This window comes from Chlamydotis macqueenii, chromosome Z, assembly GCF_036417535.1.
Source record: "Chlamydotis macqueenii isolate bChlMac1 chromosome Z, bChlMac1.mat, whole genome shotgun sequence".
Classification (NCBI taxonomy): domain Eukaryota; kingdom Metazoa; phylum Chordata; class Aves; order Otidiformes; family Otididae; genus Chlamydotis; species Chlamydotis macqueenii.
The window spans coordinates 61392293-61415698 of record NC_141593.1 but is presented as its reverse complement, the minus strand read 5'-3'; positions in this window follow the sequence as shown (position 1 = coordinate 61415698).

Below are 23406 nucleotides of genomic sequence, written 5' to 3'. Positions count from 1 at the left end.
CCCTTGTCCTGTCTCTGTAGGCCTTCATAAAAAGTCTCACCGTCTTTCTTTTAAGCCCTCTTTCTTTATTGAAAGGCTGCAATGAAGTCTCCCCAGATCCTTTTCCTCTCCAGGCTGAACAGCCCCAACTCTCTCAGCCTGTCCTGATTGAAGAGGTGCTCCAGCCCTCTGATCATCTTTGTGACCCTCCTCTGGACTCACTCTGTGCTGGGGACCCTAGAGATGGATGCAGTATTGCAGGGAGGTTCTTGGGAGAGCAGAGTGGAAGAATCACCTCCCTTGTCCTGCTAGCCGCCCAGCAGCCCAGGATGTGACTGGCTTTCTGTGCTGGAAGCATGCTGGCTCGTGTCCAATTTTTCATCCACTAAGATTCCCGAGTCGTCCTCCTGTGCTCTCAACTTATTCATCCCTCGGTCTATTGATAGTGGAGATTGCTTGGACCCAGGTGCAGGGCCTTGTGCTTGGCCTTGGCAAACCTCATGAGGTTCACATGGGTCCACTCCTTAAGCCTGTCAGGATTTCTCAGGATGGCATTCTTTCCCTCTAGAGAACAAATCGCTCAGCTTGGTGTCATGTGCAAACTTGCTGAGGGTGCAATCAATCCCACTGTCTCTGATGTTAATGAAAATATTAAAAATACTGGTACCAATACAGACCCTTGAGGGATGTCACTCATTTCTGTTTTCACTTGGACATTGAACTATAACTCTTTGGACACAGCCATCCAGCCAATTCCTTATCCATTGAACAGTTGATCATCAAACCCATCTCTTTCAAATTTAGAGGTAAGAATGCTGAGGGAGATCCTATCAAAGGCCTTACAGAAGTCCAGGTATATGACATCTGTAGCTCTTCCCTCGTCCACTGATGCAGTCACTCCATCACAGAAGGCCACAGATGAGTCGGGCACAATTTGGCCTTGCTGAATCCATGTTGGCTGTCTCTAGTCACCTCCCTGTCTTCCCTGTGTTTCAATGTATCTTCCAGGAGGATCTGTTACATGATCTTACTGGGTGTGGGGGTGAACTGCATCTGTTTATAGAAATCTACATAGAAAAACATTTGGGTACTTGCACTGTTAACTTGTGTTGTGGAAAAATAAGGATCTAAAGTGAAGGATGTTTCTAATACATACTTGGTGCTTTGTAATTTGGGGATATGCTTTCTAATATGGGGATAGTGTTGCATCCTGATGAATGTGTGTGAAGTATGCTTACTAAGTACATGTATACAGCTGTAGAGCTCTGAAATGGGACCCGAAAATCACAATACACTTAAATGAATGTAGGTCATAATGGAAAACCTTTGTGTGCTTTGCTGTCTGAACTGTAGTACTGATCTGGTCAGGATTCCACCCGTCTCAGTGTCCTCTCTTCTAAGCCTCTATCTGATGGCCACTGTTCTGTTGGCAGTTGGCAGAAATGGTAATTGGCAGAAATGTCATCTGTGCCAAGGTGAGCATGATAGCCCTTTTGGGGCTAGAAGGACCCAGCAAAGGCAATCTCTTGTCTGGCTCTCACCCACAAATGTTTCTGCCTTACTGTGTGGAAGTGTGTTGCACAGGTTCATTGTGTGCTTGTGTGGGAAACGCTTTGATGTCCCAGGCAGCAGGTGTGAAGCAGTGGGTCTCCTGGAACTTTCTCCTGCAGGAGAATTGGCAAAGTGTCCCTTGCTAGTTATCCTTTAGGTAATTTATTTTTGTAACAGATGGTTTTCATTGCCTTTCTTTCCCATTATGCCCTCCCTTCGTGTTTCCTCTCACTGGATGGAAGCCATTCTGTACTGGTGAGCATCCTGGTGCCCCTCTTTGTCCTCTCACCTTCTGAGGCTGACTGAAGGAACCCTCCATACAGACACTCTTGCTATGAAAGATCACAAAATTATGGATTTTTCTTCTTTCCATAGTCCTAAAACTATATTTTCCTTTTTGCTCAATACTGAATATTAAGCTGACATTTACTAAATTTATTCTGCAGTGTTTTTTGCCCAGTCGTGATGACTAGTTGTAAACAAGCTGTGTGTATACAGTTTCCCCAGTATGTGTGTTATTTTGCATTTGTTAATGTTTCATCTGCTCACTTACCTAGTCACTTAGTCTTGAGGGCCGCCTGCAGCTCTTCAGTCACTTTTAGACTTCAGTGTTCCCAAGTAGCTCCATAGGCAACACAAACATGATATTTTTTGTTGTTTGCCTGCTTTTCCAGATCTTGGAGCAGCTTAAGTTGTAGTGAGACACAGCAAATCTCTTTCTGCTGATAAAATTTATTGTTCCTTCCACTTTTTTTTTCCCCCTCAGTCATGTATTAAACCATGATTAGCTAGTGAAGCACTGAAAACTTCTGCATGTTAGTACACTCTGTTGAGTAGATGACTCATGTTCTTGTGTATGTGAGCACAGTGGTCAAACAGACCCAGGAGACAGGATTCTCTTCAGTAGCTGTGACTTCTCTTATTGTATAATCACTGTCTGTTCATCTATCAAACCTCATATTGACTTAAAGCTATAGATTATAGGGTTGAACTTTTCTGGTTTGTTGTTTCTGGACCAAATATCCTTCTACAGAAAAATGTATCAGTGTTGATTCCTCTGTTTCAGAAACTTGTCTTAAATCATAGGTTTTATGTCACAGTTAGCACTCTACAGTTCCACATTTGGATTCTTTATAAGCTTCTAGACCAATATCACCAACATTTGGCTTTCTGTTACTTCATGGAAATACTCATAAACTGAACACTCTGTCTTAGACAAGAAGACAATCCCTCAGACTCATTTATTTAAAAAAAAAATTAAACGTTACTGGTTTGGGAATATAGAAGTTAGACATTAATAAGGTTTTTTTTTCTACTATAGCTTTATCTTACATTAATTTAAGATGTGCTCTGCTATGCAATTACTTATTCTACTAGACTGACACTACTTTAAACATCTGTTTACCTTTTGATATGTCTGTTTGTATTTATCTCATTCTGAGTTTAAAAATTGATTTGGCTTTTGGTGTTACTTGAATACTTAGGATGCATTCATTACAGTACTCTATGGTGCTTACTCCAGCTTATTAAACAAAAAAAAACCACACTGTCAGAGGCACTGACAACATACTGTCAGATTTTTTCCACTACAATGGAAGTGTCACCTTTCAGAAATACAGTTCAGCCGTACTTGCCTATCCAGATACTTATTTTTCCAGAACAAGTTTCTTCCTATGAAACAGCACTTTACAATGTAGATTAAGCTAAGAGTGGTGTGTTATTGTGTGGATCTTTGTGCAATATAGCTGTTTGGTGACTACTGTGTGATTTGCAAAGCTCCATGCAGGTGTGAATCATGTAGACACTTTTTAGATATCTAAAGCTTTAACAAAAAGGCCTTGTTTAAAAATATTCTGAAATGTAAATGTGATGGGTTTTTTTTTTTTAATAAAAGCTGAAAATACAGCAGCTTTGTCATTCACATTATTGCCTCACAGCTCTGAAGCACCCTGGTTGAAACAATATTTCTTAGAATAGTTGACAACAGGTGACTTGGGGGGAGAAAAGCACTGCTTTTGGTTCTCAAGTCTTCCCATATATCTGTACTTCTAACTTTAAGAGGACTGAAGAGTCTAGTTTGGACTAACTGCCACGTCAGGCTTTTACTTAAGATGTTGATGTTAGGAACTTGGCTGCCTGAGGCTCCCTCTCCAGGCAGGTGAGGAAAATGTGTGTCCAGAAGGAACTTGACTCTTGGGAATTTTCAGGGGAACCTACCCATTCCTTAAGGGAGGAAGCAGGTGGTGCTTAGCTCTCCAACCTGAGCAGCCCAGTCAAGAGACCTAAGTTAGGTTGGATGGGCTTGCCTTGCTCTGCAGTTCTGCTGCCACTGCTTAAATCTGTATCTCTTTGAAAAATCAGTGGGTACATTTATCGACACCACTGCTGTCAGGATGTTTTAAGTTTCAGCTTCTGGTGGTTGCTGCCTTCAGGCCTGCTCTGTGTGTGCACCTGCAAGCGCTGGAGGCTGTATTCATGGTGAAACATCCTGTGAGCTGTGCTAGTGCAGGTAAAGCAGCCACACAGTCAATATGTGTGTGTGTGTATACATCAAGAGAGACAGACTGATGCTCCTGGGAAAGCAGGAGTCTTGAAACCAAGTGCAATGTTCTGCTGGATTTTCTTAACTTTCTGATTTGGCTGCCATCCTCCCGTATGTTGTTTAAAGGTGTGAATGACAGGTTTGTTTATTCTTGAAGCGGAGTAAAACCGGCACTGTAGAGACAGAAGAGTGGCAGAGGAAGCACTTGAAAAGGGCTCGGGCAGAAAAATATTCTTGGTGCCCTGTCAGCAAGTGAATGCAGAGCTGGCTGGCACTTCCTGAGATGTTTGCCATAAGGGGAAGACTGAGATGGTGCATGGTCTTTGGCTCAGGTCCTATTGAATAACAACTTCTTGAAAGCTTATTTTGAAGTTCAGAAGAACAAACTGTGCATCTGTGTGAGAGAGAACTTTGGTTTGTGGTGGAGTCTCAAATTAGAAAGAAGCGACTTTGAGTTGGCCTGAAGGATATTTCTAGCTCCTTGGAAAAATAATAAGGCTTTTTGTGTATTTATTGCCCAACTATAAACATTACACTGGACAAATCCAACGTAGCATGAAAGGATCTATTTATTTTAGTCAGCTTGCCTGGTTTAGACAGGCTTAGTCCTTGTTCTTAACCCTTTTAGTTCTCCCACCTCCTATCTCCCATAAGACAGTTGTAAGGGAGAAATGGGAGGCTCAAACACTATCAAAAAAAAGCTGCTCTCAAAAATTTATCTTTTCCTCCCTGTTTATTAAAGTCTGCCTCTATTTTCTTCCATCACGCCAATATCAGCTCAGCTTTGGTGCAGTTACTGGATTTCCTGCTCTTTTCTCTGCAAACAGCAGCAGTGGTATCTTCTGCTCCTACATGCAATGTAACTGATGTAGGAAGGAGGAAAAAAAAAAGTACAGAGTTATCCTTAAACCTTTCAGAAAGAGACGGAGAGAAAATGCCCTATGTAGACAGAAAACTATCATCTTGGGAAAAAAAAAAAACAGATGAGAGGAAAAATTACTATTTTCTTCCTCAGGGTCTATGAGTGACCATTCTGCATGGGTAGTCAAGCAGGGCAGGGAGCCAGGCAGACAAAGAAGATTCCCGCCAGTGCTGCTAAACATGTACAACCCACAGCACAAGTTTGCACGTTGTCGAGAAATTGTTTCTGGGGTTGGTAACCCCCTGTGACCTGGTGGGCTAAAACGGGGAGATGCAATGTATTCCTCACAGCTTCTCATTATATGGCATAATGTGCAAATGACTTTGTTTCTGCCTGGGCTTAGGTTAAAAATATATTTGGCCTTTGTCTATGTCAGTTGATTTAAAAGTTGTCCATCTCCAACAAAAAAACCCTGTTGTCTGAATTGTTACACATATCTATCCATCCTTTCTTGAAGAGAACTGTGGTATAACTTTTCAGAGTAGAATATATTATTAATACAATTTAAATGGATCATCATACTTAATTATGCAGCACGCCATGCAACCACCGTAACTAAACCAGTGGAACGAAAAAATTTCCTTTAAGAAATAATCTCATACATACTTCTTAAAAAGTCAGCTAAGTGATGAATGAAGATTAAAAACTAAGAATTCACTTGAGAAGTCATTTCAAAAGAGAACTGCAGGGATCTAAGCTAACTACTTGGCTACAGAAAACAAGCAGCACTTAATTTCATTCATCACTGAACCTACCTGTATGTAGACATGTGGGTATATACATTTATATTTGTGCATACGTGTAGGTCTCTTTTTTTTTTTTTTTTTTTCCTGTAAAGTTGTTTGGCTACTCATGAAATTGCTAGGAAGGTCAGAAAACACTGAGACTCATTCACATAATACTGAAAATTGTTCTTAGGGCCATCTTATTCAGGATTTTGCACGTTGCTGGGCCAAGTGTGTTTGCTGCATCAAAGTATTTAGACTACGCAAGGTGACACAGGATGGTCCTTTCCTATGCCCCTGAGGATTTATGGCGTGAAGGGGCTGTTTACCTCGAGACAGAAGGACCTGGGGCGGTGCTGGTGGTGCATCTCCTGTACATGTGAACACTAAGCCAGAAGACGACTTGAAGGTGTGACACTGCACCTCGGCAGAGCTGGCAGAATGATTTTTCCTCAGCTTTTCCTCACTGAACCTGGAGACACCATACATACTTGTCACCTCTCTCCCTGCTGTTTCTTGGGACTTACAAGAAGGCTCTGGAGTTGGAAATGATGTTGAGGGACACCTTTCCAGCCAGATTCCTGCATCTCTGCCCTGACAGAAATGCTCTGTGTCCCCATCTACAGGACCTCTACACAGGGTCTGGACCTGACCCTCCCAGCTTCTGCCTGTGAAGAAGCAGCCTTTTCTGCTGATCGCCTGGGAGCTAACTGGCAAAGGAAGCTGGTTTTGCATAGTCACTCCAGACTTCAGCTGGATTTGTCACTTCTCGTATTTAGAAGATGCTATGTATCAGGCACCCCTCATGTTTCAGGGTCTTTAGGCAGGTGTGAATTCATTCATGCTGGTTTTATTAAAACTTATTCCTGCCTCACAAGGGAACAGGAAAACCCTTACACAAATTAAATCTAGCTCAAAATATTATTTGATTTTTTATTTTTTAAATGACAATAGAGGCCACTTCAGAGAACTATTGAGACAGAAAAATAAGGGTGAAGAAGGGTAAGACTGGGACTTGTAATGAGAAAAAAAGAAATCATGTCTAGTACCAAGTTTGTACTATTTTAATTGTATTTCAGAGCACTTTGTTTTTTTCCAGACAAAAAATTATGAAAAATGCATTTTCAAGAAAGAATGTATTGGTAAAATTTATCTCCAGAAATACTGTTTCTTCTCTAAATACCTTAATTCACTTGCTAATTTACAATTTTTTTAAACTTTGTGCAGCTTGTATTTTGTCAGGCTCCAGGGAGGCAGGCTGGCATCACTCTGAAACGCATGCAGTTCCCCGTGCACCAGCCAGTGCCTGGCAGTCACAGTGCTCAGCCTGGTATGTTACTGCTGTAATCAAAGGGCCTAGGACATGCAGATTTGCAGTGTGAAAGCATTCAAGAGTATGGAAAAATGAGTTTTGTCTTCAAGTACCCCTTTTTTAACTTTCTGTGAGGGCAGCTGGTATGATAGGACACATGGGCTTGGGAAGCCTTTCCTTAGGGCCCTGCCATCATTGTTTTGTTGGGTCCCACATGCTGGTTTTGGAGCTGAAAGAGGTAGTGCTTCACTTTCATTGACTTTCTAATGTTTCCTCCTTTATTTAGTTCTTCCTTCTCCTCAGGATCTCCTATCTAGCTAGTTGCCGCTAGTTGTTAGATTTCTCATGTTAATGCATTGTTTTTAGAGCAGCAGTGTAAAGAACATGCCCTTGGAGTCCATGTAATCACCTGTACAGTTATTATAGATGATAAGGAGAAAATACTAATATTCACTTGTTTACAGTATTGACATACGGCCTGTTTTAGTATTTTATTATTTATAGTTATTAAAAAAAAAGACTTAAACCTAGTTTGTGAGCTTGATGATTGTTTCTATCGCTACTGTTTTTAAAAGCGTAGTCCACATTCTCCAACCATCCACTTTGTTTTCAAAGAGCATCAGCCCCAATTCTCAGCTGAAGTCGCTGTAGTGTTGTGCTTTCCTCCAGCTCACCTGCTGGTCACCTTTGGCGAGATCCTTCCTCAACCTTGAGCTGCCGGTTCATACCAGTAAGGCCAGCTGCATGTGTTGATGAGACTGAAACACATCGCAGAGCAGCAAGGAAGAAATGATGAAATATTCTTAAGAACACATAATCAAAGCGTACTGGCTGATAAGTGGAAACTAAAGCAGTTAGGAGAGATGGGCTATGTGGTTTCACAGCAGCCATTGGCAGTGTTTCCTGGGACACAGGCTGCGCCTGCTTTGTTCAGGTCGTGTATAGTCAGTGTGTGCTGTGCTTTATACAATCTACAGTCTCACAAATACCCATTTGCTTCTCAAGGGAGAGGCGCAAGATTTAAGACTGCGTGAAGTGCTCTTTGACGTGGGATCAACCCAGGCTTTAAGGCATTTTCCTACTCTGTTGGTAACATTGGGCTGTCCTCCACAGAATGTATAAGAAATGCAAAGGCACAAGGGCTGGCTGCTTTGAAGTAAAAATGGGAAATAGTTCTTCTCCTTTGAAATGCAAACCTGATGGCAAACCACTGCTCCAGTGTCTGCTGTTCCCTTTGACACGGCACATACAAAGCAAATGAATTCTAGAGAGTGACAATCAAAAGGCTTTGAGAAGCAAAGGACCAGAAAAAACATATTCTTATTTTCCATAGCTTTTATGCTAAGCAATACTCAGCCTGTTGAAACAGAGTTCAACAAGCAGATCTGCAGGGACCAACAAGTTAAAAGCTTGCAACTCCCCAGTGCGACTCAGTGGATTATTATACTATGTTTCGCTGTTGAAATCAACATTGCTCACATTTGCAATGTGTTTCTAATGAGAAATTTAGGTTTGTCTTTGCCAATTTCTACACAGATTGTTGAGAAATCTGCTGGAAGTTCTAAAGCTGCCATTACGGTGAACTCTAATTTAAGAAGAATGTTTGTTGATATGAAAAAGATTTCTTAGCCACCAGTTGACATTAGTTCCTGTTGTGGGTTTAGCAAAAGGTGAATTTGTTATACTTGGTTAATTATTTTAAAAATAATACAAAACATTTTCTTTTCTGTGTGGTTTCAGCATCTGCAGATGATACCAAAAGGAAAAGTAAGTTACATTGAGGGGAAAAAAAGACAACTTTTTAAAATTTCAAAACAACATTAAGTTTTATTAAAAAAAAAAAAGACAAAAGTCTAAAAAGTGACTACAATATCCTAGGGGTTGCATCTTCCCGAACTGAGACACTGAGGTGTCTGATCCTGGAACAATTATTTCTCCTTTTCAGTGCAGACAAGTTTTTAACCATGTTCTTTAACCCAGCATAGCTATTGTTATCATCTAGATTTATCCATTTTGCAAATAATGCCTTAGGTTTCATTCGCACCTGTTTACATCATGTGTGAATAAGCCAAAACATGTTGAGCTCAAATTGGTTAAAGTTAGGAAGGGGACTTTGTTCCAAAGCTTGCTGAAGTAAATAAGAAATCAGAGGAAAGCAGTTTTAGGTCAAAATACTGGAAAAGAAAAAAAAGATGTGATCATAATTCTTGCAGAAAATTTAGAAAGTGTTATAACCTGGTCATATAGGAGCCTGACAATTTTTACTTCTCTCTTCCACAATTGAGTTCCTGACCAAAACACTTGTATCTCTCTGCTCTCCTCCTTCTTACAGTAGGTTTAGTCTAAATGTTTGCAAAATGTTATATATGTTGACATAGATAGTGGCAGAAATATTTAACAGGTAATTAATGCTAGGTTGTTTTGTTTAACTGGTGGGGCTTTCTGTCTTAGCAAAGTTGTAAGACCACAATATTGCAAGTTGGCAAACTGTTTGTTGAAGAGGAAGAACAGCCCTGTTCTACACTTTCATTAACAAGCTCTGATCTGATCTTTGGGTAATTATCATTTGACACAGTTAATGTTAAGAAGCTTCAGATTCTTTAAGTTTTTTGCAAAGTTTTGCACATTTAATTATTAAAACCTATTGCTGGGTTCAAAAGAAGAGAGAAAATATATGTTGAGCCTCAGTTAGAAAATATTATAAAATCTTTCTCATTTTGAAGCATAGCTAATCCTCTCCAGGAAAGCTCAGCTTTCCTTTATTTAAGCAAGTGTACTCTCCTGACAAAACATTGACTGAACACTTGCTTTTGCAAAACATCTTCCATACCAAAATGCTGTCAAAGAGAAAGCCAAGCAAATGGAACACGACCAGCTTTGAGAAGGTAATTTAAAGCCATCTTGCTTGCATTAGCTTCAAGACCTCATTGCAGTATTTCAGTAACTTCATAAGTTCCAGACAGACCCTGAAAGAAGCCAAGAACAATACATTTCCTTTAACTCCAAATTAGCTTTCTGCTGGAGGGACGTGAGTGTCTGCCCACATGGATGTTAAGAAACGGTGACGACCTTAACAATGCCTTCTTGTTAAGTAGATTGCATGTGAAAAACAAAACCTAGAATCCTGCAAAGAAACAATCTTAGACTCCTTTGTGTTCCAAAAATCTCTGCTGTTTTCATCCTCACTCACCTACATGTTTCACTTTTCTTTGCATGACCATTTTTACCACATAGTCATGTCAGGTGGCTTCTCATAGTTCAGCCCCTATAGGGACCAGACTATGCAGTCTCTCTCTCACTCCCCCCACCCTCCGAGAGAATAGAAGGAGATAATATAAGAAAAATGGCTTGAGGTTTGAGATAAGGACAGGGAGAAAATCCCTAACGTTACCATTACGGGCAAGATAGACTCAGCTTGGGAAACCTATTTGTTTATTATTAAAACCTAAGCAGGATAATGAGAAAGAGAACATGATAGCTTCCACCCACCCCTCCCTCTCCCCAGGCTTCTCTACCACCTTCCACCCTGAGTGGCACAGGGGGGAAGAGGGAATGGGGCGTGGGTTGTGGTGAGTTCATCACACGTTGTTTTACACCGCTGCTTCATCATCGGGGGAAGAACTCCTCACATTCCTCCCCTGCTCCATCGTGGGGTCCCACCCACGGGCCACAGTCCTTTGTGAAACTGCTCCAGCGTGGGTCATCTCTTCCATGGGGTGCAGTTTCTCCAGAATGGCTGCCTCAGTGGGCCCTCCATAGGCATCCACCTGCCCCGGCTGGGGTCCCCCACAGGCTGCAGGTGGAGCTCTGCTCCTCCATGGACCTCCATGGGTTGCAGGGGGACAACCTGCTCCACCATGGTCATCACCACGGGCTGCAGGGGAATCTTGTCCAGGAGCCACATTACTCCTCCCCCTCCTTCTTCACTGATCTTGGCGTCTGCAGCTGTTTCTCTCACAAGAAAAGTTCATCACAACAGGCTGGCAGATGCCTCTCAGAATCGCTTCAAATCATCCATCTCATCTCCTCTCCACTTCTTGCAGCCGGGCCGGGCCAAGTTGGGGCCAGTCGGCTGCCTAGCAAGAGGCCAGAGGGTGAGGCCTGCAAGGCCCACAAGGCCTGCGCCTCCCCGTCTCTGCCCCCGCTCAGTTTCTTCACATCTTCTCTTCTTTTTTTTTTTTTTTTTTTTCCTTTTTCCCCTTCTTAGATACATTATTGCAGGGGCATTATCACAGAACATTCTGTTACCAATTGGCTTGGCCTTGGTCAGCAGCAGGTCTGCCCTAGGCCCGGCCGAGTCCACTGAACAAAGGGGAGCAACAAAGGGGAGCAGTTTCCTACAGAAGCTACCACCTTAGCCCCCCCCCACTAAACAAAACCACACTCACGGATATGTTTCACTTTTCTTTGCATGGCCATTTTTACACATAGTGATGTCAGGTGGCTGAACTTTAGACCTCTGAGATCATGACTTTGTGCAATTAGTATGATCACCTCTGCTTCCACTTAAACACTCAGACTCAATTTGAAATAGGTATTTTTCAGCTGAAAAGCCAGGTTTCTGTGGCACTGTGCAGTCTGCAGCCTTCCAGGTCTGACAATATAATTAAGCCATGAGCTTAGTTCCACTAAGTTGCTGTCGTTAAACCATACAGCTGGCAGTCACAACACCTCTTGAGATCTGCTGTGGGTGCAGGACGATCAGAATCCTTTTTAAACAGAATTCGTAGTGAAGAAAAGCAATCTTTTCCTCTTCAAAGCCATTGTATTTTCATTAAATACTGGAAAGCTGTTAAGTTAGTGCCTTGCTATTTATCTGTTTTTAAGAGAAGCAAGCAGTGAAGTCTGCTACAGGAGACCCACTGAAAGCACGAAGCATGTAAAACTCCAGCACAAGAGCCTGTTTTCTGGGCCACTGGCACTGCTTTTGCTCATTGCCTGTTGCACACAGAAGTTGCAGCCTTTGCAACTTTGCAAAAGCCCTTTTTTTTTTTTTACCACTATATTTACTACCAGTCTGAAGGTTAGTAAAGGGCAGTGCTGTCCAGACATGCTGGGCAGTGGAGAGTATACTGGGTGCCCTCCCAGAGTGTCTATAAGACAGATGCCTAGGGTGAATTATTAGGGAAAGATTAGTACTGGCAGAGACCTGCCTGCATCCTGGCCCTGGCACGGCTGGCTGGCAGCTGTGGGGCACCCTGGGCTGGGGGCCCCATTACAGCTCACCCAGTGCCCCCCTCCACCCTCAGGGGCCATTCCCTCTCCTCCTGCAGGAGATCCAGGACAAGGCTGTGGATTTGTTTTGATAAGCAACCAAGGTTTAGATTTGTCTCCTGTTTGTTTGATCTGATTACAGACCACAACGCCACAAAGAAAAACCTTATTAGATCACATTCCTCAGCCTTTTATATGATCTAATCCCCATTCTACTTGGGATGCCATGATAGGCAAGGGGGCTGGGATAAGAAAAGGGAAAGCTGAAAGTAGGAAGCCTGTTTACATTTAAAACCTGCAGCTATGATCAATATACTGCACTGTTCAAAGTCAGTTACTGAATTGCTGCAGGTGGTAGAGGTATAGATGTATTAATTTGTGATGTATGGATAGAGGAAGTTTTCTGTGACCCTCAATATTTCAATGCAAGCAAATATAAATTGGCTACTACAAAAGCAAAGCATTTCTAAACGTCAGTGAGGCAAAAAAGTAACAAATACTTAGAAGACTGAAGGCTAGCAATATCCGAATAGTCTGTTCCAAAGGATGTCTGGTCTGAAACAGCCACAGTGTCAGTCATTTAAAAACTCTGTTGCTTCAAAGCATATGGTATTCGCTTTAACCTCAATTTCAGTGTGTCTGGCCATCCATTTGAGATACATAGGTTTTTTTTCAGGAATGTGACCCTCCCACTGACTTTGAAAGGAGTCGTGTGAACACAGCATGTATAAATGTGGCCCAGAATGGCTTTTGCTGAGGAATACTCAAAACGAAATCCTGCCATATCCAGAGCTAGCTTTTCCAAATTGTGATTCAAGGGATCCAGGCAAAGGCTAGGAAATCCCAGTGGCAGATTTGTAAGTGTAGCGGGAGTTGTTGTCCAGCAGCAAGGGCAGGCAGCCCTATCTATCGACTCTTAAAAAAAACAAACCCTAAAAAAAAAAATATTTTTAAAAACCACCACCCCACCCCCGACGTTGCCCCGTTTTCCCGCCTGGCTTTCTCAAAAGCTCCAGCCATCGCCGTGCCGCCGGCAGAGGGCGCCCCTGCACCGAGCCGCCGGGCCTGGCCGCCGGGCGAGCAGGGCTGGGCATTGCGCTGGCGGTGGCACACAAGAGTGTTTATGACGTTTTTCATCAGGCAAGGACAATGAGTATCTTGTGAAACAATGGGTAACTTGGCTTTCAAGCCAAGTTCCTTTGTATAAACAATGCACACCCTGCTATCGGCTGTACCCTTGAAGAGAAACTGAGAGACTGTTCAGAAAGAAACGTCCTGCCCCAGAAGGTGCCGAAAGATGGATGACTGTCATAGGAGCATGAAGTCAGCAAGGATCTGCTTGGGAAAGGGAGAACGAAGATAAGCAAAGAGTAACAGGGCAGATGTGGCCCTGAACAAGCAGGATGATGCTGTAAATCTGCTGCAACAAAGAGACACTAAGGCAGGCTCAAGGAGAGCAGACCTGCTAGAGAAGCCCAAGCAGATAAGGAGAGACCCAGAGCACGAAAACGTTTATTAAACTTGGGGGATGTATGGCCTTGCAGGTGCAGAACATAGACAAAGGCTGTGAATGGTCAGCAAAATCCCACTAATTAGTGTACTCAAAGTGAACTCTCCCATTTTAACATGAAAACCACACCTCTAGTGCTAAAATTGCCTCCTTCTCCGATAAAGACCCCTACTCACTGAGCATGCATAGTAAATTTAAGAAGTATTTTAGCTTTAAATTAATGAAAGAACTAACCAATTGTGGTTAAGTGAGTGCGACTGAAAGCTGGAACTGTTATGCTGAATTGTATAAATATGTAACGTGATTGTAACCAGATGTGCCGGCTTTGTGGAATGATCACCTAGCACCCATCTCTGCACAGAAATGAAATGAATAAATATCTCTGCTCTGTGTGTAAAATGGGCCTACTGCACACTGGGTAAATGATCCCACTTTTAGGACAACTGTGTGGCTATCTGCTGGCCATCTTGATGGAGATGCAGGGTTACAAATCCTGCCCTCTGTCTGCTTTTTTTTGCACTGATACTGAGAAAACTGGTTCAAAGAGCAAGAACACGTTGCAGGGTGTGTAGACTAGGTACATGTTAGGCATTAGGCAGGATATATACATTAGGTATACATTTTTACAGGGGTAAAAATGCTCCTGTACCCTAGTCCTTTTAACTAAGAGAGATTTCAAAGGCTACCCAGCAGGCAAACACGTAAGATGGATGCAGTGAAGACAGGTATAAGGGAGGAGAGGAAGATGCATTTGGCAATGCTGAGGAGCAGGTCTATTGACAGCGAAACAGATTTCTACCTGAACTTCGTTAATGCATCTGCCAAACATGCTTTAAGCCTACAGTTCAGACTCTCTCATGCCAGAAACACTCAGCTTTATGCCATCATAGGCAGGAGCAACCAAAATGGGTGCTGCACTGTGCAGTAGGTTTGCTTTCTTGACTGCTGGGTCAGTGGATGATTGGGCGTTGCTTCTGTGAATGCACGAGCCATATGAAAAGGATACACATTGTTGCTTGCTGAGAGAGTGCTGAGTTCTGAGCATACTTTTGAAATCCTTTCTTTTTTTTTTCATTTAAGAGTAGAGAAAAGTTGAACAGATAACAACTTCCTTCCCTTCTGCATCCCTCCCATGTTCATAGTACAGAGGCAGTGTCCTGTTCACAGTGCCAACTGTTCCCACAACGCCTACGTACTGTCTGTGCTCCCCTAGCCCCGCACTCTCCGGATGAAGAGGGAACAATATGGCCCGTGTGCAGCAGCCACCCCAGGTGAGATGAACTGGAGCCTTCCTCTGGCTGAGCAAGCAGGGACTGTGCTCTGATTGTCTCAGCTGGAGGCTGTTCTTGGCACATAATCACTACATTTCCAGAAGGATGCGCAGCTTGTTCTAATACTGAACACTCAATTTGTAGTCACTGTGTGTCTGAGACAATAAATAATTGTAAAGCCAAAGAACTTGGAGAAGATCGCACTACCATTTCTTAAACTGCTAATGAAAACATAGGTGGAAAGGGGACACAGCAGCAGTTTACACTGCAGGCTCCTTGGTCGAGAGGACAATTTCTGAATTTGTTGTCTAGATGGGCCTGTAGCCATCTAAAACGGTTCCTTGGATATCTGAATCTCTTTGAATGTCCTACTAACCAATACAACTGCTCAGGTTTGGAAAGAAGATGCACAGGGTGCCTCCAGCCAGCAAGAATATCTATGAATCTTTTACTTCATTTTTGGCAACACATAGAAGATTAAAAATTTTCCGTTATCAGCTCAGTAAACGATTGCTTTATAATAAAGAGTCAAATATCGGAATAGTTGACCCGGAAGTATCCCAGCCATGCTGTGAGGTGGGACCATTGACCGCTATGTCCTGACAAAGGTTTACGTAACATGTCCTCAACCCTCCCCAGCATGGGAGTTTCCACAGACTCCCTAGTCAGTCCTGGTAGTGTCTGCCTCTCCTGCAGCAGCATGGCTTGCCTAATGAAGTTTTATATATGATGGACTTGAATGAATCACCCCTTTTTCTATGCAGAAGTCTCCTGAGTTTTTTAAGACCTTTATCCCATCCCTTTCTCCTTTCTTGTTTCTTTTCTAAGTACGACCCTCTGACCCCCCAGCTTCTTTAATCTGTCTCCAGAAGTCATGCTTTCTAGCTTGCTGATTGCTTCCCCAACCCTCACCCTGTTTCTAGACCCTATTTTTATGGAAAAGTGGCCTCAAAACTGAATCCAGAGCTAGGGAGAGCAGACAACTGCTTCACATCTCATACATGCAAGCCTGTGGGATAGAGTCTGAATTAGCGATGTCTCTTTTCCCATACTCTTAATGACTTCTCATCTGTAAATTTCAGCAGATATATGTATTTTTTTTCTCAAACAGGAAAGAAGATGAATTTAAGATGGAAGCTGCTTCTCCAGGGGCAGACCAGAAACCTAGTTAGTTAGTCACATGGAAGTTATAAAACTAGTGGTTTTGAAGGAGTTGACCAGAAGACTGTTATTTCACCTGGCGTTACCAAGCCAGTCTCTCAGCACCTAGAACTTAATACTCTGGTTTTATAAATGGTGTGCTTGAAGAGGACTGTGGGAGAAGAATGGACCTTTTTTGACAAGTTCAACTGTTGCAATGTTCCTGAGTCTTTTGTGGCTCACATTTCCATGTGATCCAGCATGCTGACTCCGTATTTCACCATGTGTTTTACCTGCTTTTCCTGTCTTTGTGCTTTTTTTTTTTTTGCGGCTTATTTCCTTAAGCCCCACTTAGGAGCATCACAAGTCTACCCTACAATTAGCACGGAAATTGTTGTAGTCATCTCTTCCTCTCTGACACATGCACACTCATTTCTCTGAAGCATCTGTGTCTTATTTAAGGACTATGCTGTCAGTACTGTGACGTGATTAAGTGAAGAAGGGATCTGCTTCAGGTCAAGGCTTCTAAGTTGCATTTTCTGTAAAGAATAACGATGTAATTCTGTATTACAGTTTTCAGCAGCAGAGCTGGTTTAAGATGTTTCTGGCCACACTGCCACCAGCTGCCCCTTCCTCACACCCCCAGCCTATTGTTTTTAAAGGGATGTTGACTGATACCGCACGGTTGAGAATGAGCAACATGCAATGGGAAAGGGGTAAATTCTTGGGCAATGAAGCCACATTATGAAAATGTAGCACGCAATCATATGCTAGGTATTCTGTAACCAACTACCGCTAGAGGCATACAGTGATCTATTCTTTCTCTTTTTTTTTTCTTGCATGATTTATTTAAATCCTAATCTCTTCTGGCTGGTATTGACTATAAGCAGTGTTGCCAGTTGTGTGGGATCCTGGCCGTTATTATGCTGTAATTCAAAGAGATAAGCAATTTTCTGATAGCCATGCTAAGCAGCCTAATGGGGGCCTGAGCACTAGTGATCAGCACTGACCTCTAGAGTGGAGTCCCCTCTAGCAGTCTGAAAGCTCAGCATCTTATTAAAAATAGATATTTATATATTGCATAATAGAACGGGAATTGATTTTACTCCCCAAGCTGTTTCTGTAGGTGTTTTAAGTTTCTTTTGGCAGTGATTTTTAGCACTGTGTTGTTTACTCTTTTGATCTGCCGATGTGAACTCATGGAACAGCAGAGAGCTTTGTTACGGTCTGTGCCTGCTTCTGAATCAGGGTGCAGCAGAGGATCTCCTCCACAGATGGTTAAGTAGTTATTTTCTGTTGGGAAGTAAAAATAAAATAATCCCGGTGGGGTGGCAAGAGAGCATACAGGCCCCTGCAGGCTCCTTCCCAAGGAGTCCTGCTTGCCTCTGTGTTTTAGGGTAAGCTAAGGCAGCCAGCTCCTGGGAGCAGCGGTGGCAGGGTAGCTGTGTGGGTGCTGCCTGGTCGAGGGTATCTGCGGGAGGCCACCCTATCTGGGACTGCTTCCTGGGGCACAAGGGAGTGACAGCCATGGAAACGGGCTCTGGGAAACCTGGCAGCTACCGTAGTACAATGTCACACAGCAGAGATTTTTCACTCTCTGTACAGGGAAAGGTTCATCTTGTGTGTGTGTGTGTGTATAATGGAGGGGTAAACAATAGAAAACTTCATTAAACTTGACCTGTAAAATCTCAGTCTGGACTTTGCATAGAAATGTGGGGTTTGTCTTCCAGGGCAGTTCTGAGAGCCAGGCTCCCACATGCATGAACCATGAGTGGGACCTTGCAGCCAGATAACAGCAGGAAACAACAAAATATTTTCCAGGTTCCAACTTTGCCTACACAGTTGCAGAAATTGTATGTAAATGCAGATGTTTAACGTACTCTATGCTTTTGCATGAGAACAAGTGGGTATCACTTAAGAAAACCATCCTGTGAGATCTATTTCTTCCTGGATATTTATAAAGATACCCTCATAATGGTCCTTAGTTTACAAATTACTTCCTTTAACAATGGGGGTTATTTGCTATTGTTTAGTGGAAAATTCTCTCTAATCTCAGACTGACAGGAAAAGGAGACTTTATAAACATTACATTATTTCTTTGCTTCAGGACTTGATGTTGTCACAGTTACTGCTCTGTGAAGGTAGCTGGTAAGAGGAATAAAAATGGATATTTTTTTCTTACATTCTTGTGTTATGACACTTTGGTCTTTGTTTTGAATGGCATTGAAGTGTCCCAGCCTTGGTCAGTGTTGTACTGCTTCCACGAAGGAACAGTTTATGAACACGTTGCTTTTTTGAAGAACAAATACATAACAGTTAACAATCTTAATGAGTATATTCACAGCTCGAACACAAGCGACTGTGTTTCAGACTACACAAATACTTGACTGTAATCCCATGATCAAACACCTGCGTGTACCAAGCACCTGTCTACTGGTGATCAGAAATGGGTTGCTGCAGTGCTTCTCAGTCACTGCTTATCAGACACTTAGTCTTTGCTGATGAACTCAGCAACGTATCTGTTAGGGCCTTTTTAGCAAGATGAATATTTTTTCAACAGAGCAAGATGGAGACACTTGCTTTGCTGAGATGCCATTTGAGTATTTATTGTCCTGCAATGATTTTTCATTCTTGTAAAAAACTGCTCTGTAGGCTGAAGTGTTTCCTCATCATGCTATACCTTCCGCTTGGATAATGAGTACATAAGCTTCCCTGTTAGTCATCCTGGCCCTAACTAATGCCTTCTGCATGAGGAATGACAGAAAATCTTATTGTACTTTCATTTTGATGCTTGTGCCCCACCTGATATTGCAGAGTCCTGCGATATCGTTCCATGGTAGGTTTCCCCTAGCAGTGAAGGCAGTGTAAACTCTCCTTTCCTTGTTGCTAGTATCTATCTTATGCTATAATGCACTGCGTACTTGAGTCTTTGTGCAGCCACTGAGGACTCTGTCAGAGTTAAGGCTGATCTACAAAGCTTTCTACGAAGTTCAGAATATGCCTAAAATTCAGTACCTGCAGTCATAATGGCGAACACAAATTCAGCTGGCGATAGAGTCAACAACTCACCTGGATTTTTACTGCTAGTGTGGAGGAAGTCCTCACACAGAAGTGGACAGTACTGCGGTGAGAGCAGGGACTGCACTCGGCTGCTCTTGACCTAGTCCGTCATTTCCAATGAGCTCAGGGTTGACCTGCTCCAGTGCTGGGCCTGTCAACCAGAGAGGGTTAGCCAAGGGGTGATACCAAACAATTTGGGTCAACACCTTTATTAGAGGAGGCAGAACCAGTCACTACTGTCTTACTTTTCAGCTTCCCTGTGTTGTTAGGATTACTCTTATACCTGGGTGGAAGATGACAACAGATATTTTTCAAACTGGAAAAAAAAAAATCTATGCCCTTCCAGTACCCAGCTCTGCTGCACACCTGGCCACTGTCTTCCACTGCTTTTGCTTTTGAATCTCCAGCCTGGATGAAGGACATAGTGGCCTAGCAGACAAGCTAACAAGAAGAAGTTAAAAAGCACAGTGCAGGTCGCTGCAAGGAGACTGGTCACTTCCCCAGTCTGAAAGGCTGCTGTGTCATGATATCTAAATAGATGTTTAGTGTGCAGTATAGTCAATACTGTTCATGTCTTTAAATACAGGTTGATAACGAAACAGTAATAAACTCATTAAACTAGCTGTTTTCTGCAATGGATGCCATTGATTAAAATGATGGAGCATGGAGAAGAAAGTGCTGAGCAGGCAGCAAGCAGTGATTTACAATGAAAAATACTTTTTTTTTTTTTTTTTCTCTTTTTACAGTTACCAGATACTGGCAAAATAAACATGAAGTCTGGGCCTTACAAGCCTCAGCAGAGAGCATGACTTCTGACTTTAACGTGGCTGAGATGCTCCTCACTGCTCTCCCTCTGGCCTTACAGGGTACAATGTGCCAAATGTCATGCCAGGGCCTCGTCATCTTGGTGCTGGGATTCATTTACTTCTTAGCACATCTTCACTGAAAATGCTACATGACTTTGTACATTTTTGCATTCATGTTACATAACAAAGTGAGTCTGACTTGTGAAAACTCTCTTTGATAATGTCAGTAACATGCTCAATTTGCTGGATTGTTCTGCAAGTTAGAGGTAAGTCTGATACATGAGGAATCAATGCATAAGGAAACATACCAGCTATGCTCCTCTGAGGATATCTGTATCTCTTACTTTCAGTCACTTTTGTTTAATGAGTGGTATTTTAAAGCTTTCTACCAGTCTGACAGGTGTTTTGTTATAGGTACTAATTATTTTATAGAGACTAATTGCTATTCCATTCTATTCTGCCCTCCCCAATACTCTTTTCTGATACACTACAATTTTCAAATTATTATTATCATAATCACCATCAACTCCGGAGAAAGAAGGTGTTTGACAGATGTGGTTGTTGAAGTATTAATGATTAAGAGGGCTTTTTTGAAAGTAATGAGATGGTGTGCGGAGTGAAGAAGAGACAAAACCCAGGGTTCTGAAAGGAAAACTAACTTAAGAAGTCATAAACTTAGGACTACTTCGGTCAGAGGAAGATGTATGGAGATGGGTAAATCCAAAAAGAAAGAGACTGGTAATGCTATAAAATGTTAAGATTCAGGTATTAGTTCAGAAGAGAAATGTGATGTTAGCAGTGTATAATCCAGAGCCAGGACAAATTATATTTGAGTGTGATGGTTTAGCCCAAATCACCACACAGTTTCTCGCTCACTCTCCCCCTCCCCAGGGGGATGGGGGAGAGAATTGGGAAGGAAGGAGAACTCGTGGGTTGAGATGAAGACAGTTTACTAAAATAAAAGGGAAAACTACAATAGTAACAGAATATAAGGATATTAAAAATATACAAAGTGAACAATATGTGTTTTCTCACCACCCGATGTCCCAATGACCGATACAGCCCGTCCCGAGCAGCGATCACGGAAACAAAACCGAGCAGCAAGCAAAGGAGCAAAAGGGAGCCAGCAAGGTAGGGGGAACAATGCCAGCAAAACAAGCAGGAAGGATGGATGCCAGGAAGGCAGATACCCACCCTTGCCTGCCCCCACTTATATACTGAGCATGACGTTTATGGCATGGAATACTCTCTTTGGCCAGTTTGGATCAATTATGCTGTCTGTCTTTCTTCCAGCTTCCCGCATCTGCAAATTAGCGAGACTTGGAAAGCAGGACGGTGTCCTTGGTCTCATTCACAACAACTGGTATCATCAGGGTGTTTATGAACATTCTTCACACACAAAATCCAAAACATACCAGCTACTGAGAGGAAAAATTAACTCCATCCCTGCCAAAACCAGGACATTGAGAGGGACTCATTCTGCTTCCTCAACATCCAGACTCTTCTTCACAGGGAAAAGTGGCAAATGTGAGGAATTTTGCAGAAGTGCTGATTGCAAATTTCTCAGTATAGGACTGACTGCACCCTAATATACATTAAGATTCTGAGGGTACGATGGCCAAGAGGGGCATATGAGAGGAGTAGGGATTAATGAGATGCCATCTCCAGCCCTCAAACTGGAACAGCCAAACACCTTAGGCAAGGAAATGCACAGGTCAGAGGTCCAAATTCCTCCAGCCTCTTCCATCCTTTTTACTCCAATAAGGGTACCAAAATGACTGAAAAATGCTTGTGTTTGTAGTAGACATCTCTGGGTCATGTCTACAACTCCTTGTAAATTTATAGCTGCATACGTTCCAAGAGAGTAGGGACAGTATGAAAGTCACAACAATATTTTTAGAAATGTAAGTGAAATGACCTGAGTAATTTTAGGTCAATCTTGATTTGATTTGTGGCCAAAAGATGGAAAGATTAAAAGATTGAAGTAGATTTAATGTCAATCAATAGGGCTTTAAAGAAAATAGGTCTTGTCAAATGTGCTTAATTTAATTGCTTGAGATCACAAGTTTGGTTGATAAAAGCATGATTTTCTTGGGCTTCATTTTTTTGGATACAAGCCAGTCCACTGTATTGCTTCCACAGCCTTGGCTATTGTCTGCTTTAGGATTTTGAGGAGATTTCAGGTGTTGTTCTTAGTTTGGTGGCCTTTATTTGCAACTGTCTGACCCTTGGCATGCAGCTGACTGGGCAGCCTTGCCTGTAAGTCACAGATACCTTCCCTGAGAACCCCAGCCATTTAAGAAACCTTTTGGAGTACAGCAATTCCTACTGTGTCTGCAGCATAGACGTGTGGTTTTTTCCTTAGAAACTATTCTTCATGAGATTGCCACATTCTTCTGTCATCTAGAGTGGCTACAGTTACTCATGTAGGTTGTTCTGGTGACTTAGGTTAACTGAGTTTAGATGCTTTGATTTTGAAATGGATGGTGAAAATGTGTGGGGTTAGGAAAGTGCCACAAGAACGTTTTGAAGTCTGATCAATGGCCCTACAAAGGCAGATTTTGCAGCTTGGTGACTACCTTACTTTTATGATACAAAAGTGCTGATCCGGGGTATTGTATCTAACTCTTTGTATTCTTATATTCTATTAGACAAAATCATAGTGAGAAAGCATGAAAGACAAAATTAGAAAATACAAGTCTTGAGCAATCCTATCAAGGGCTAAGATAAATGGTCAGTAATTTGGAGGGCTTATGTCAGTTGACTGCTGTCTTTCTCCAGGATCTATATACATTGGGCCCAATTTTTGGGCTTCCAGCAGAAGGTACTTAGTGTCGTTTCATAGTGTCTACTCTTTTGGCTTCAATACACTTACAAACCAACCAGCCCTACTGTGGGAAGCACTCACTATTAATTACAGATGTACTTGTCTTCTCAGGTCTGATTCTTGACAGAAATGTCTGAGCTCATACAAAGATACACACTATGCTAGATTCTCAGCTGTTAAGGATTTATTCAGACTCATCAACTTATCCTGGGCTAGAGTCATTAACATCAGTTTAATTTTCCTTATGAGAATGCCAATCAAAGAAAGGCAAGCACTTGAAATTCACATATCTCTGGTATCTATATTGAGCATCAAATGGAAAATTTTTACTAAAGCAGACAAGTCATCTCTTGGGAATAAGCAGAAATCTTGACTTCCCTCTAACTTCAGTAAACTTTTCACTTACATGGTTGACTATATTCATTTGTCATACTGCCCCTGTAATTCAATGTTTAAATACAAACATGACAAAAGGGAAATAAATAATGTACCTTTTCTTTTGCCCTAAATCTCCAAGGCCTTTTAAAAGCTACTTTGGCTTTACCTA